Here is a 15,191-nt window from a genome sequence, read left to right as displayed (position 1 = left end):
CAGATTCCTCCTACTTCATTTTTCTTCTGCAAAATTATTTTTAGAAGTCTGACTACAATGTACCACGGTATGGATTTCTTTGGGTTTATCCTGTTGGAGAGTCACTAAAGCTTCCTGATTTCTGCGGGTTTGTACCTTAGCCTAACCCCAGGAAGTTTTAGTGCACTGAGTGTTTTTCAGTCCCACCTTCTTTCTTCTGCCTGAGGATTTCAGAGACATTATTATAGTCCTACAGCTCCCTGAGAATCTGTCCTTTTTCCCCCTCCCCCTGTCTGTTTTCTCTCTGTGGCTCAGATCCGGTCATTTTTATTGTTACATCTTCAAATTCACTGATTTTTTTTTCCCTCTGTCATCTCCGTTCTGTGGTTAAGCCCATCCCTGTGAGATTTTATTTCAGTTATTATATTTTTCACCTCGAAAGCTGTCATTTGATTCTTCTTTATGTCTGCTATTTCTTTTCTCAGACTTCCCATTTTTTTCCTCCTTTGTCTCAAGCATGTTCATAGTTGCTCCCTGGAGCATTCTATGAAGCCTGCTCTAAAGTTTGCCAGATAATTCCCACATCTCCATCATCTTGGTGTTGGCCTTAATTGTCCTTTTTCATTCAGGTGGAGATCTTCCTGGTTCTCGGTGTGATGAGTAGTAATGTTCAATCAAAACCTAGATGTCTTAGGTATCATGTTATGAGGCTCTAGATCTTACTTAAACCTCCCATTATAGCTGGCTGGCTTTGACCCTGCTCCTGCAGCAGAAGGAGGACCCCATATCATTATGGCTGGGGGAGATGGAAGCCCAAAATTGCCACTTGGCCTCCACTGACGTTGGCAGGGGAAGGGGGGGCCCATCGTAACTGCTGAGCAGGGATGGGAGTTCAGCTCTCCAGCAGGTCCCATTGACCCTTCCCTGGCTGGAAGGGGTAGGAATGCCTCCCTCATATGGCCTCACTACTGTACCTCATATGACCTCCACGGGCACCACTGGTGGGAGGTAAAGGGGGACGAATAGCCTCGGTACCGGGTGGTGTTGAGTCCTGACTCTCCACGAGGCCATGTCTCAACAACCCACTGGGGAGAGGGAGGGATGTCTTATTGATGCTGGGTGGGAACGAAAGTCCAGGCTCCCCATATATCTCAACTGAGAAAAGAGCCCTCAGAAATGGTCTAGGTTGTCACCATGCACTTAGGAATGAAGAATGAGATGGAGAAAGTATGGCTGGAGGTCATCTGGCAAGTTCGTGTCAAGTCAGGACTCAACACCCAGGCCCCTGGCTCTAAGATCACTTGCCTGTAAACCAAAGAGCTCCTAAGGCACAGGAAGAAGCCAGCCCCTCAGCCAAAGCAATAACGAAAAGTCTCACTGGCCAAAGGATAGTGGCTGCCTCCTTTCACATCCCACCAGACCCCAGGCCAGAAAGCACACGTAGGTATGCACCATTATCCTCGAAACAACACAAACATACGTCTACTCAAGACAGGCCTTCCGTCCAACACACACAGCAAAAGCATACTCGCGAGCCAAGAGCTACAGCATCACGGTCACCTTCGGGGCTGGTGGTCTTCCATCTGGAGAGGATCCTGGCTTTCCTACCATTGGAATCCCTGAAACCAAGATACACCCAGGAGCTGTGGAACTCGGAGCAGCCAGCAGGCCAGGCGCCCCCCTCCTGGCTGGAGAGCTGGGTCTGCACCCAGCTGGAGGCGCCTTTCCCAGACCCTGGGCCTCTCTGGTCTGGCCCCGGCTGGCCGGCTGGTGGTCTCGGCCCAGCACTGCTTATTCTTCTGCAAAGGAAAGCTGGTGACCCAGGAGGGGAAACTGCTTTCTAACAGCCTTTGTTTTCATTTCCATTTAAAAAGGTTAGTGACTTTACTGCATGTGGAAAGAAGCAAAGCCACAGTTTCAAAGAGGCTCAGCAGGTTTGGGGGCTGACCAAATATACAGAGCTTTTGGGTGGGGAGGAAAAGAAAGGGAAGCGAGGGAACAAAAGTTTAGTCCACGTTCACCATGTGCCAGACATACGCCTGGGTCCTCCTCCCATGCCTTCCCCTCGCCTCTGCAGTACAAATTCCAGCCAAAATCAAGTTCCAAAGCCCCTACCACAGGTCATCACGCTGTGGAGGGACAGGCAGAATTGCCAGACTCTGCAACAGTATAGGATAATAAACAATTTCATGGGCTACAACTGGAAGCAGGGGGTGGAATGACATAACAACGTGAAGAAAGTCCCTGGATGCCCACATTTTGAAATAATATGATTAAAAATTTTTAACTCGTAAGAACAACTGCTTAAAGAATTACAGGCCATGTCGAAGTAGTTGCCCACCTTGGCGTCACCCAAGATGATAAATGCCCACCATGGTCTGACAGAACTCGTGAATTAAGTTACATCCTCTTACAAGCACTCGAACTTCGGCGAGTGATTTTGTTAACTACTGGGAGATTTTAACATTCACTCTTTTTATAACTGAAAACAATTCTCAAGCATAATAGTCATCTAGGCGAGGGGTCAACAAACCCCTGCCCAGGGAGCCAAACCTGACCTGCTGCCTGTTCTGAACTAGAAAAAAATAGAGAAAATCAGAAAGATACTATTTAAGGACATAAAAATTATATGAAATTCAAACTGCGGCATCCGCAAAAACAGAACAAAACAAACCAAGAAGGTTTCCCTGGAGCACAGCCTGGTCCACATCTTTAAGTCCTGCCTGTCGTCCTCTCCTGCTCCAAAGGCAGAGGTGATTTCTTGTCACAAAGCCCAACCAGCCTGCAAAGCGGAAACACTAACTCCCTGGCCCTTTACGAAAAAAGTGTGCTGGACCCCGATCGAGGCCCTCTGTCAGACGGTGCTGCCAGATTAAAAACACACCGAGATGACGAGGAACCACCACCACCACCAGCTCTTCAGGGAGCCAAAGAGCCGTCATGAGATCCTCAGCAAGTTATGAGAGAGTCCACGGAGCCTCGGTAGAGATAACGCTGACCCCTCACGGGGAAAGCAACATCGAAGCAGAACGATACTTTCTGAGAAATGTAACAAGCACCGCCGCATCAAGCACAGCCGCAGGCTCTGGTCCTTACGTTTATTTTATGGGAACAAAGAAAGTCAATTAGGAGAGATCTGAATCCTGGGAGGTCTTCAAGAATGCCGCCCTCCCATCAAACCCAAGAGCCTTCTATTTCCTTCCCCTCCGCCCACACCGCTTCCCTGTTAAGGTGAGGGACCCCCTCGGGTCTCTGAACTCCCACCAGTCAGAATTTGATGTCCCTCTCCTGGCCCCCCAGCCTTCCTTCTGCAAAATGTTTATCACACCCGTCATCCTCTCTGCCTGTCCCCTCCCCAAGGCTGTGAGTACCCCACCAAAGGCAGGAAGACCATCTGCTTTATCTTTAGGATGGTATGTAAGGCACATTGGAAGCCCCTTGTTTCAGCAGGGAGATGAACAAACACTGTCTCCTCTGACTCTGACCGCGCCTATGACTCCTGATCCATTTCACACACAAGGAACCGGACGTTCAAGGAGGTTAAGCTGTCCCCAGCCACACGGACTGTAAGTGGCAGAGTCAGGACCGGAATTCACACCATTGACAACACGGGTTGAAGCTATCTGAGGCACCTCAAGGCTCAGAAATCACTGGAACCAGGAATAAGGGACTGCACAGCGCTGCCCAGACGGAACCCCCAGGGCAGAGGAACAGGACGTCAGAAGCTGCCAAGAACTTCTGCCCCGCTCTGCTGAGAGGAAGCAGCCATCCACCAAAGACCGCACACTGCTGTCATTCCATTTCCAGGTGAGCACCGGACAAACGCTGACATGATTCCTTGTGCAGAACTCGGGGAGTCCACCCCTCACTGCGCCTCTTGCCCAAAGTGAGGTGCTGAGTTCCTCTGGTGTCCGCATGAGTGCAAAACGGAACCCAAGAGGGAAAGGGAAGGGAAGACAGAAAACAAGCCCCCCTATTGTTTCTCAGCACTCCCACCTTGACCTCCCAGGTGCATTTTCTCTGCAGCACCCTGAGCAGGGCCGAACGCTGTGAGCGTGGCTCCGGCTTTGGACTTGGTTATTACATGGCTGGGGACTGAATTCCCAAACAGAACATGAGATAGGGAGGGAAAGGACACGACACGCCATACCAGCAAGCTGAACAGCGACATTGGTAATGGGTAATGAGAAACCCATTTTTTAATTAGGGAAAAACTAGAAAAACCAACCCAGACGGTGAACTAAAATGATGGAAATTGTCATTTATGCCTAAAAATGGGAAGCCTGACTAGGTTAAGAGAAATGTTTACACAAAATCATAGTCTGTAAAAAAGACAGATGTGCATGTCCTTCTAGGCAAATCAAGGAGAAGAGAGAAGGGTATAAGCAGTGAGTGTTCGTATGCAGACGTGAGAGGGGCCAAGAAAGTGCAGGGGCAGAGAAAGAGGAGGGAGGGAGGGATGTTTTGATAAAGTTACATATACAGTAAAGTCAAGTTAAAAAATTTTTCTTGTGGAATCATAAATTATACAGTCTTTCTGGAAGGCCAATTGGCCCATAGGTATCAAGTACCTTTGGAGTTTTTGTATAGTTTGTCCCTCAAAGAGCACTAACAGAAGTATCCCAAACATGCACAAAACAAGCAGTTTTATTTGTAAATAATGTTGAAAAACTGAAAACAAGCAACATGTCGCCAAAGAGGGGGCCATTGAAGCAAACAGTAACATTTCTAAAAATACTCTGCAGCCATTAAGAACACCATGTTTCAGAAGAGTACTGAATATTTAGGATCTAGGGAAAAGGTTTATGATTTACTGTTTAGTGAAAAAAGTAGTGAACCAAACAGTATGTTCAGCATGATACCAATGTTATAAAACTCTGTGTGTGTGTGTGTGTGTGTGTGTGTGTGTGTGTGTGTGTGTGTGTGGAAAGAGACTACAAAGGCACACGTTACAAATAATGGTCATCACTGGTTGGGGGATTATGGATCATTTGTGTTTTTCTGTTATTTCCCAAGTTTTCTACAATAAATACACCTTGTCTTTGCAATCTGAAAAACATCATGTCTGATGCTGAGAAACTTAAGCAGCAAATCAGCAGAGCCACCATGGGAAGGCCGTGTTTGGCACTGCAGGCCACCTGGGTCCCAAGTGCCGCAGCCGACCACGCAGCTGCTGAGATGCCCACATAGAGCCCACCCTGGAGAGACTCTGGCAAAGGCCACTCTCAAGCCACCCCCCCGTCCCCGGCCGGCTTCTCCCAAGCACAGGTCCACTGCACCCACGCCACCTCGCCAGGACGTCTCCCGCAGACTCCACCGACCGCATGAACCAAGGGCAGCGCAGCAAGGTGTCTGGAGGACAGCGGCTGGGCATCCCGGGCACAGCCAGCCAGCCAGGCCCGCACCTGCCCGTACCCCCACATTCGCTCTACCTGCCCCGATGCTTCCGGTGCTCTCACACACACCTGCCAACAGGAAAACACGCGAGCCCCTGTGTGCTGCGTCTGTTCAGAGGCCCGTACTCCATCCCCTCTCTAAGCAAAATCACCTTATATTTGACTTTAAGACTGGGTTACTGGTGATAAAAAGGAATGAGGTACTGATCCGTACTTCAGGAGGGATGAAGACATTAATCTCAGTGAAAGAAGATGTTGTTAGGACTCCATTTATCTGAAATGTCCAGAAGCCAGAGAGAGAGAAAGGAGATAAGTGGTTTTCAGGGGCTGGGGAGGAGGGAGGGTGGGGAGTGACTTTTAATGGGCACGAGGTTACTTTTGAAGGTGATGAAAATACTCTGGGATTACATGATGGGTGATGATTGCACAACTCTGTGAATAAACTAAAAAGTACTGAATTGTACACTTTAAAATGGTGACTTTGGGGACACCTGGGTGGCTCAGTTGTTACGTGTCTGCCTTTGGCTCAGGTCATGATTCCAGTGTCCTGGGATCCAGCCCCGCATCGGGCTCCCTCCTTGGTGGGAAGCCTGCTTCTCCCTCTCTCTCTGCTTGTGTTCTCTCTCTCACTGTCTCTCTCTCTCTCTCTCTCTCTGTCAAATAAATAAATTTAAAAATCTTTTAAAAAATAATAAAATAAAATGTGAATTTTATGGTAAGTGAATTACATCTCAACTTTTAAAGAATCATAAGTGGCTCATAATTAGACTTTACAGGGGTTACCATTCGACTTTCCAGTGGGTTCCAATTAGACTGAGGCACTAACTGGCCCATTAGTTTCCTGGGAACACATGGGTTGGAATCAGATGACTAGAAAGTCAAACATCACTCTGCCATCTACTTGCTGTGTGAGCAGACTCAAGTTCCTTAACCTCTCTGTGCCTCACTTTTCTAGGCTGTAGAATAGGAATAACAATGTCTAGCTCACAAGAATTATTGAAAGAATGCAATCAATTAATGCAGGTAAATCCCATGACCTGATACGGAGCTCCATAAACGGCAGCTCCTTCTCCTGAGCAGGCCAGAAGATCCCTTGGACTTCAAGCAGAATGAAACCCTCTGCCTTGACCAAAACATCACCAGAGTCAAGCAGGCCCTGGGTACTTGTATGTTGTGACAAAGACACTAAATAGAGCTGGAGGCCAGGATGTCAGTGCACACCCTATAAAGAGACTCAAAGCTTGAAGACACAGCTCCACGCTGATAACCAGCAGTAAAGCCCCCCTACCCCTCGAAGTCCGAGGGCCTCCTGTCCATTGCTGGCTGTGACCCTCCTCCCGACCATTAGATAAGTGTTACTATTATTAGCCTCAATCAAGGATGAGGCAATGGGAGCTCAGAGAAACCAGAACAAGGGACAGAGCTGTGACCTGGGTCCGGATCAGACTGTCCCCACTGTTCCTAATACGGCTCACAAGGCAGCTGCCCTCCCTACCCTCAGTCTCTTTGCTTGGGGCTGTCAGGTCACAGCAAGGCGGGCCACGGGCAGAGCTGGCAGGCAGCGCGCATGCGGCAAGAGGACCAGGCAAGCGTCCCTGGCCATCCACCGTGACCGGATGCCAAGCATGGAGGCAGGGGGCGAGGGGCAGGGCAGTGTCATCCAAAGGGCAGCCGGAGGCCAGGGAGCCAGCAGCAGAGGGAGGGTAGAGGAGGGCCAGAATTCAAGGCACGTGAGGGTCAGGGGTCAAACAAGCGAGATCAATCAGAGAGAGCATCGTCAGCGCCCCCACAGCAAGTCTTAGAGAGCCGGAGGAGAAGCTCTCATGCCCTTCCCAGAGAAGCCATGGTCTCTGGGCTCAGCCTGAGAAGCCAGGGAACACAGTGGCACTCCCATGGCTCCCAGGCTGCTGTGAGCACGTTACACACTCATGCGTCTCACCCGGGATCTGTGCTCTTATCACCCTCTTTTCACAGACCAGCAAACTACAGAACACAAGGCAACTGTCCAGGAAGCCACAGCTTGGTGGAGGCCGGGCGGAGCCCAGGGAGCGGGGTCCCCAGGGCTCCCACCCTCGGCATCCCTGCGCTGCCACCCCACCCAGGAGAAGGTGGACCCCGCTGCTGGAGATGTGGACCAGCCAGAGCCACACGCCCTCCTCTCTGCCTTAAAATGCCACGTGGTCAGAGGCACTGCCTTTCAGGAGGAAAAGTCTGTTTGGCAACTACCAATTTGTAATTCGCCGATAGGATCGGAAGGTTTCCAAGGAGGAATCAGGTAGAGCCGTCTCCCAGCTGTCCGTGTATCCATGTTCACAAGAAAGTAATCTCTCTTGACTGAGCCTCCAAGAAAAATGTTTAAGTCCAAGGTGTGGCTTGTCACCCGTGCAGCCCCCTCAACGCCTGGTAGCCACGTGGCTGCATCCAGGCCATAAATCAAAGGCCATGCTCCCCTTTCATCAGATGCCTGTAGATAATTCCCTCGTGATTTCCCTGCTGGGGCTCAGAGGGCCATGGCCTAAAGGGTTAACATCTCATTTCCTCTGTCTTTCAAGCCTTAATCCCCATCCTGAGCTGGGTGCATTCCAAGCCCACCTGGAGCAGGTCAAGACGAGCCCCAACCCATGGCTGGCCATTCATTTCCCCTGGCAGGAGATTAGATGGGGTGCCCATTAATCACTCATTACTTGGGTCCTCACTCCTGGCCAGCCCTCAGGAAGCCCGCCAGCTGGCAGGGAGGGTGGGGCGGGACCGCCTGCTGCCCAGCCTGGGCCCTGCGCTGCCCAGGGTCACCTTCCTGCATCGAGGGCCCGGCTCTCGGGCTCTGGACCATGCCCGAGGGGAGAGGGGCCGTGGGAGAATACCGTGGAGCATCACTGAAGGGACCCGCTTCTGCAGGGCTCACCAGAGGGGACAGAGATGGGCACAGCGGGAATGTGAGGTAGAAAGAGAGGAGATGAGCAGAAAGAGGCCACTCTCCCAGGACAGCTAAGCAGCAACAGAGAACACGCTGCCCATCTCTTTCTGAGGTTCTCCCTTGGGGGATCTCCAGGGAACGGGAGAAGGGAGTGGGGTGGGGAGAGGATGTTGAATGGATAATTCATTACTACTACGACGACCGACGACTATTATCATTATTATGCAGCACGGGTGTTAATCTGCCATATTTGGACAATTATTCAGACACAAACCCCTTGGACTTGGGGGCTGAGATTATATGTAGCGCACATACTGAGAGCTGCCTGCCTGCCAGACCCTGACTGGGTACACAGAAGGTGAGAAGAACAGAGTGAGAACAGGCACCAAGCTCCTACTCCATGCTGGGCCTCTCCCTAGTGCTCAGGGGGCCTGCGCAGCAGTCCCCATACCAGACCCCAGATGGCTTTTGGCCATCCCTTTGTCACACGTGGCAGAAACTATGACTTAAGGGCTTATAGAATAAAGGGGAAGTGTTGGTGACCAGACCCCACTCTGGCAAGGGAGTTGAGACTTACCAGGCCAGGGAAGTGAGGGCCTGGCATGTCGTGTTTGGCCTTATGGGGGGGTGGTCCCAGCTCATTTTTTACCTTGGAAAACCTGGGACTCTCGAACCAACCTACCCCATCTTGCTCCCTCAGCCTTGCTCAGGCCAAGAAATATATCCACAAGGAGCCTGGTTGGGGCAGGGCTTGCGTACGTCTGCAGAGAGGGGATGGGGGCATGTTTTCAGGACTGAACGGAGGTTCCCTTTGACTGAAACAGGGCTCTCTGTCTCCGCCTGGCTGGGCCATGATGCACCATTGCTCACTCCTTTTTTTTTTTTTTTTTAAGATTTTATTTATTTATTTGACAGAGAGAGGTCATAAGTAGGCAGAGAGGCAGGCAGAGAGAGTGAGAGGGAAGCAGGCTCCCCTCAGAGCAGAGAGCCTGACGTGGGACTCGATCCCAGGACCCTGAGATCATGACCCGAGCCGAAGGCAGCGGCCCAAACCACTGAGCCACCCAGGCGCCCCCCATTGCTCACTCCTTAGAGTCAAGGTCAAGGCATCTGTTAAAAAGGTCACCTAAGTCACCCTGTGGCTTATCAGCTCACCACCTGTCACCAGAACCTCCCTGTGAAGGCAGCCTAAGGCAGTGGTCCTCAAGCCAAGCTCATAGAACAATCAGTTGAGGCAGTCTTTAAACAATGCCAACTCCCAGGCCGGCCTCCACCCTGGTATCTGGTGTCTTCCCCCCAGATGCGAATTCGGATTCCGACGTCCCACAGACAACCCTTTCAGGGAACAGTGAGACAGCGGAAAGAGCACCTGACAGAGAGAGAGCTGGGTTCTATGACTGAGGTTCAAAACCTGAGCTGCTGACCTAAGACAAGTAAGCTGGAGTTTTCTTCCTTGTAAAATGCGGAATATACCGTCTCCCTCACAGGTTGCTGGGAGGATTAAGGCATCAGGCAGAGCATACCCCAGTGCTCACGAAACGTGACCTGAATGAGTTCATTGGGCCAGCAAGGTTCCAGAAACCAGAGAAGTCAGTTCTGAAGGCCTGGAGAGAGAAAAAAAGCAACACAGGCCCAGAAGTGAGGAAGGGGTCCCAGCGTCAGGCCACAGGTCCCGCAGAGTGGGAGGGAGGTGGGGGGTCCACAAGAGGGCAAGAGTCCACGAAGTATCCTCCAGCCAGAGAGCCTCCCACCGGGGCTCCCCCTTCCCGGCGCCCGCCCGTGTCACACCGTAACTTCTGGCCTAACATGGCTCATCACTGTTTTCACAGACAAGAGTCAGTAGAATGGCACCCTCACATCTAAGCAGATGTAAATAACTATCACAATTCTGCACGCACAGGAAAAGGAGAGATAAAAGGCGGGGAAGGGAAGACAAGAAGAGTCAGGAAGGAAGCTGGGAAGGAAGCGTCAACACAGTCATGCTGTCAAGCCAGCAAGAGCTGGCCATGGGCTGACACCCGGCTCCGCAGCCTGGAAAGACTCAGGAAGGAGAAGCCCAGGGGCCACTCTGGAGAAACTTCAGGGGCCTGGGAGGTGAGGCTGGCCCGGCCTGGATGTGTCCAGGCTGTATAAGTAGTAAATGCAAAGGAGGCAGGGGAAGACTTCAGCTGGGTTCAGGGAAGACCGAGACAGGTGTGTGCAAGAGAGGCGGGGGTGTACTTTCTGGCAGAACCGAAATTCTGAGCAGCCGTTAGAGTGCACACAAGCCCATCATAAAGACACCGGGGACATCAGGGAAGAGGTGGGCGGCTCTTGGATCGGCTCTCTGCAGTCCTCCAAAACTGACTTCTCCAGTGAATTAAGACAGTTCCAACTGCCCAGATGAAGACTGATCCTTGGCCTTGTCTACCATGTCTACACCAGCACATTAATGTCGCTAGGTCTTTGCTCAAGCTCTTCCTCCGTCTGGTATGCCCTCTCTCCTTCCAGCCTTTCCCATCTCCTTGAACTCCTCCTCATGCTGCAAAGCCCAGCTGTAATTGTCCTAGCTCCTCCCATGCAGGAAAAGCCTCTCTCTCATCGGTATCCCCAAGGTTCTTCACTGTTTCGTGGTTATTTTTTTTTAAACATCTTTTCCTCTCCCAGGTGGCTATTTATCATCTGTTAGCCTGTCAACAGATCCAGGGCATGGATATTGTCCTGCTCTGAGTTTAAGCCTTAGCACATGGTACCAGTCCCTGGAACACAGCAGATGCCCAAAAATATCAGCTGGACAAGAATTAAATAGAAGTGACTCCTGGGGAGCCATTGTGATTTCTTGAGAGGAATGATGTGGCAAAATCAGAATTTTAGGAATATTAATCTGTCAGCATGAAAGAAGATAGATTGAAATGAGGAAAGTGACTCATGGCTGGGAGTCAAGAGGGGAGATGATTACTGTAACGTGGACATGGTTTATGGAGGGAGCAGAGGGGAGGGAGACAGGAAAATGATCCCCTGTGATATCACAAAAGAATGTGGAAGGAACTTGGTAATGAACGCGCAATAAATGTGGGGGACGGGATAGGGGCATCGAGGGCACTCAGACACTCAGACTGCCAGCCAACGGGGAGGCAAACGGTACTGTGCAGGGAAATGCAGGGTGAGAAGGGGATGGGGGGTTCATGCCCCACCACTCTTTAGAATAATTGGCTGCAATCACAATAAGTTCACAATAAGCATTTCTAGGCAACAAAACAAAACAAACAAACAACCCCCCCCGAAAAAACTCAGTTAAAACATCCAGCCCTGATCTTACTCCCAAACTCCTGACTATATTTAATTTTACTCATTTTTTCCCTAGCAGCCAGTTAGAAAGATTTCTTCAGGGTAGGAGATAGTGACAGAGAGATAAAAACTAATCCGAGTGCCCTCTGGGAGTTGGGCGGGGCAGCAGGGCAGGTGAGCTCACCTGACCAGCCCTCCTCTGGAGAGGCCAGCCAGGTGCCTCATTCCTTAAGGCCTCCAGGATTCTGATCACCCAAACCCCCTTCCCAGGCCGGAACCTCTGGGAAATCCCTGCTCCAGCACTGCAGAGGGTTATAGGAAAGTCCCAGGACTCCCATCTGCTTCCTCGCATTAATTCCAGGACTAGGATTTTGTTTTCTAAGGAATTCAACTATGGTGCCAACAACAATCTGTAGGAATTGAGTAGTACCGTATTTAAATTGCGTATTTAAAATGTTTGCTTCCTTGCACATTGAGACCCAGGAAGATCTATTAAGTCCTTTATCAATGAAGCAAAGACAGACGCAGGTAATGCACGTTTTAAGAACTGTGTGATCTTTGAAAAATCTTTAGACTGTTACTGTGCCTTGGTGCCTCCAGCTGCGAGGAAAGTCGGACAAGAGGATTCCTTGGACCTCTCTAGTGTCTCCCTCCAGGTCTCCTAGTCCCAATTCCAGCAGGCATCCACAATCATTTCAGCTACCCGGGTCCACGGGGGCATACAGGAGACTTGAAGAGACGCAAGCATGCACATTTAATAAGCAGCAGGGGAGGCTGGGGGGGGGGGGCGCGGGAGGCTGGGTGTGGACTGCTTGGGAAACACCAGACCCACAATTTCCAGATGCTAAGTGGGCCTGAGAACGCCCTGAAATCCCCTTCCCAAGTTAGGGCTGATGGTTATTTCAAAGAAAGAAAAAAAAAATACGAACCTCCAGATCTCTGCAGCCCCAGGAGCTACTTCTGAAGCAGCCTGTTCTATAAGCGCGCCAAGGACCGCAGGTACTTGGGCTGCACTTGAGGAAGTGTCCGGATTTGGCGGAAACAACCCATCCACTCCGGCTCCCAGAGGCGCTGAGCTGCAGCGGCTTAGCTCAGACACACACAAGGATTTGAGGCTTTCTAGAAAACGGCGTGGCCGAGGCCCCGGGCCGGGGCTCCTTGCGCGCCAACCGAGACCGACCAGCTCTCTGGCCCGGGGCAGAACGGAGGGGAGACTGCGGTCGGGGCGCACCGGCTGGGTGTGCACTCGCCGGTCCCCCTCGGCCCCGGCCCAGGGAACGCGGGGCCCCGACTACGGAACGGCCCAGGTTGGCTGTCCCTAGAGTTTCAGAGGTGGAGGGTGGAGGGGTGAGTGCTGGCGCCAGGACCAGTAAATCCCCAAGGAAGGGAAAGAACGGAAGCGAAGCGAAAGGAATGGAAGCGAAGGGGAGGAGAAGCGGCACAGCCGTCGGCACGGACCTAGCGCGCGCTGGCTCCCCAAGCCCGGCACGGGCACAGCCCCGCGGCGCCCCGGACACACCCACTGCGCCCCACCGCCCGCGCCTTCGAGTCCTGCGGTCCCAGAGCTGGCCCGGGAGGAGGGCAGCGGCCCGGCAGGGTCGGGGCCGAGCGGACGGGGCGCAGGGGGAGCGGGGCGCGCGGCGCGGGCGGCTCTGCTCACCTGGCGGTCCGCGTCCCGGATCGGCCCGCGGCCGCCTCGCCTCGCCCCCGCGTGCTTCCCGGCGCCCGGCAGCGCGGAGCACGCCGCATGGACGGCCGCCGCCGCCGCCGCCCCGCGCCCGCCCTGCACGGGCTCCCGCTGCGCCCCGCTTCGGCGTCGGGCTGAGCGGGCGGCCGGAGGCTCGGGTGCGCGCGGAAAGCTGTGGCTCGGAGTTTGCGATCGGGAGAACCGGGATCCGCGCTCCTTCGGTCCCTCCTCCCTCCCCCACTCGCGGCCTCCCGCTGTCATCTGGAGCCGCTCCTGTCGCCCCCTGGCGGCCGCCTCGGGAAGGACCGGCCCCACTCCACCCCCGCGACAGCCGGAGGGGCCCCTCGCAAACAGGAGTGGGACTGAGCCCTGGGTACCGGGACAACGGACATCATCCCAGAAAGAGGAGGGCGGTGTAGACAGGAGGGTGGCGAGAGCGGAGTGAAGCGTGGTCCGGATCGGCCAGGACCCGCTGGGGGAGAGGAAAAAGGGCTGAGACCAGAAGGTAAACGAGGGGCGGATAGTGGAAGGCCTTGAATTACGGGTTCATCTTATCCTGGTTTGTGGGAGCCACTGAATGACTGAGGTCCAAGAGGGGCAGGCGCATCCCTGTGTTTGGAACAGTCATTCTGGCTGCAACAGGACGGGGCTGAGGCCAAAGCAGGCAGCCGGTAAGGAGAATTCCGGTGTAAACCAGAGCAGGGAAGAGGGCAGGACTGGAAGGATGGGGAAGGAGGAGCCCTCCTCTAAAGGGCACAGAGGCCACCCTCACTCGCCCACTCAAGTACAAAGTAGGACTCACTGGCTCCCAAAGGCAATGGAAAAGGACCAGAGCACTCAAGTTCTCAAGGGGCGAAACACACTCAGGAGCGATTCAGCATTGTTTCTTGTCTTATGCAAGTTACCTGGGCGGGAAGGAAAAAGCCTGGGGCAAACCACCACCACCACCATCACCATCATCAAACTTTGGCCTGTATATCCAAACCCTTCCTCTTACTAATTGGGCAGTATTGTCCCAGTGAGGGCATGAGTAAAGCTGGTTAAAGGCAGAAACAGTGCTGGAGCCCCACTTCTTGGTTCCTAACGCAGTGCTCTATTCCTTACATTCAAACCTAGATGATTACAACTGATGAGGTAGGAAGTAGTAAAAATGTGCCCCCTCTCCCAGGAGGGGTGGGATGACCTCACACATTTGAAGAGGCTGTCCAGCTATAGGCAGTCTCCCTCAGAACGAGTCAGCCTGCTTGTTTATCCTGCCTTTAAAAACTTCTGCTAGTGCAGGTGCACAGTGGGACCTTGAAGGTGACTGCAGAGGGCAAGCTACCCACCCCCCCACCCCCCCCTCCCCAGCCCAGAGCCAGGCTCAATGCAGATGGGTGTGGTGTGTGGAAGCAGAAAGGGGAGCAATGGGGCAGGGAGCCCCAGGAAAAAAATTAACAAAGAGAAAGTGGCAACCCAAGAGATCAGACCAGAGAAAGAGAACCAACTCTGAGCACCTGCTACCGGCCAGGAGCCTGGGCAGAGCCAGTTCTGACTGATCCACACTGGTTCCAATGGGAGGAAATAACTCCACACGTGATCAAACCCATTTTGACTGGAGGCACCTGGTGAGAGTGGAATTAAATTAATTCTGCAGGTCACAGGTCCCGTAGGTCTAGATTAAGGGGATCTGACAGCTCTAGTAAATTCTGGCCAGTTTAAAATCATTTAAAATGATAGAACATTTATACAACATTGAAATGTACTGGTGGTATTATGGGTTGGGACAATACTGCCCCATAAGTAAAATGTACTTAATGTCACTGAATTGTACACCTAAACATGGTGGAAAGGGTCATTTTTATGACTGCATATTTTACCACAATTTAAACAAAGAAAACAAAACTGTTCAAATTTGCTCAAATTGGATGGATTCATTAATTCATTTAAAAGATGTATACTGAGGGCT

General features: G+C 52.2%; 1 protein-coding gene across 1 annotated transcript in view; it reads right to left on the bottom strand.

The window, feature by feature from the left end:
• Positions 1–13,448, bottom strand: part of THSD4 (thrombospondin type 1 domain containing 4) — a 564,181-nt gene extending 550,733 nt beyond the window's left edge. Inside the window, exon 1 of the mRNA XM_046009651.1 lies at positions 13,217–13,448. The gene's annotated coding sequence lies outside the window, so the exon portion shown is untranslated. The remainder of the gene's footprint in view (positions 1–13,216) is intronic.
• Positions 13,449–15,191: the final 1,743 nt, after the last annotated feature.

Source organism: Meles meles, chromosome 6 (genome assembly GCF_922984935.1).
Source record: "Meles meles chromosome 6, mMelMel3.1 paternal haplotype, whole genome shotgun sequence".
NCBI classification, from domain to species: Eukaryota; Metazoa; Chordata; class Mammalia; order Carnivora; family Mustelidae; genus Meles; species Meles meles.
Note: the sequence above shows the minus strand (reverse complement) of the source record. Positions and strands in the feature narration are given on the sequence as shown.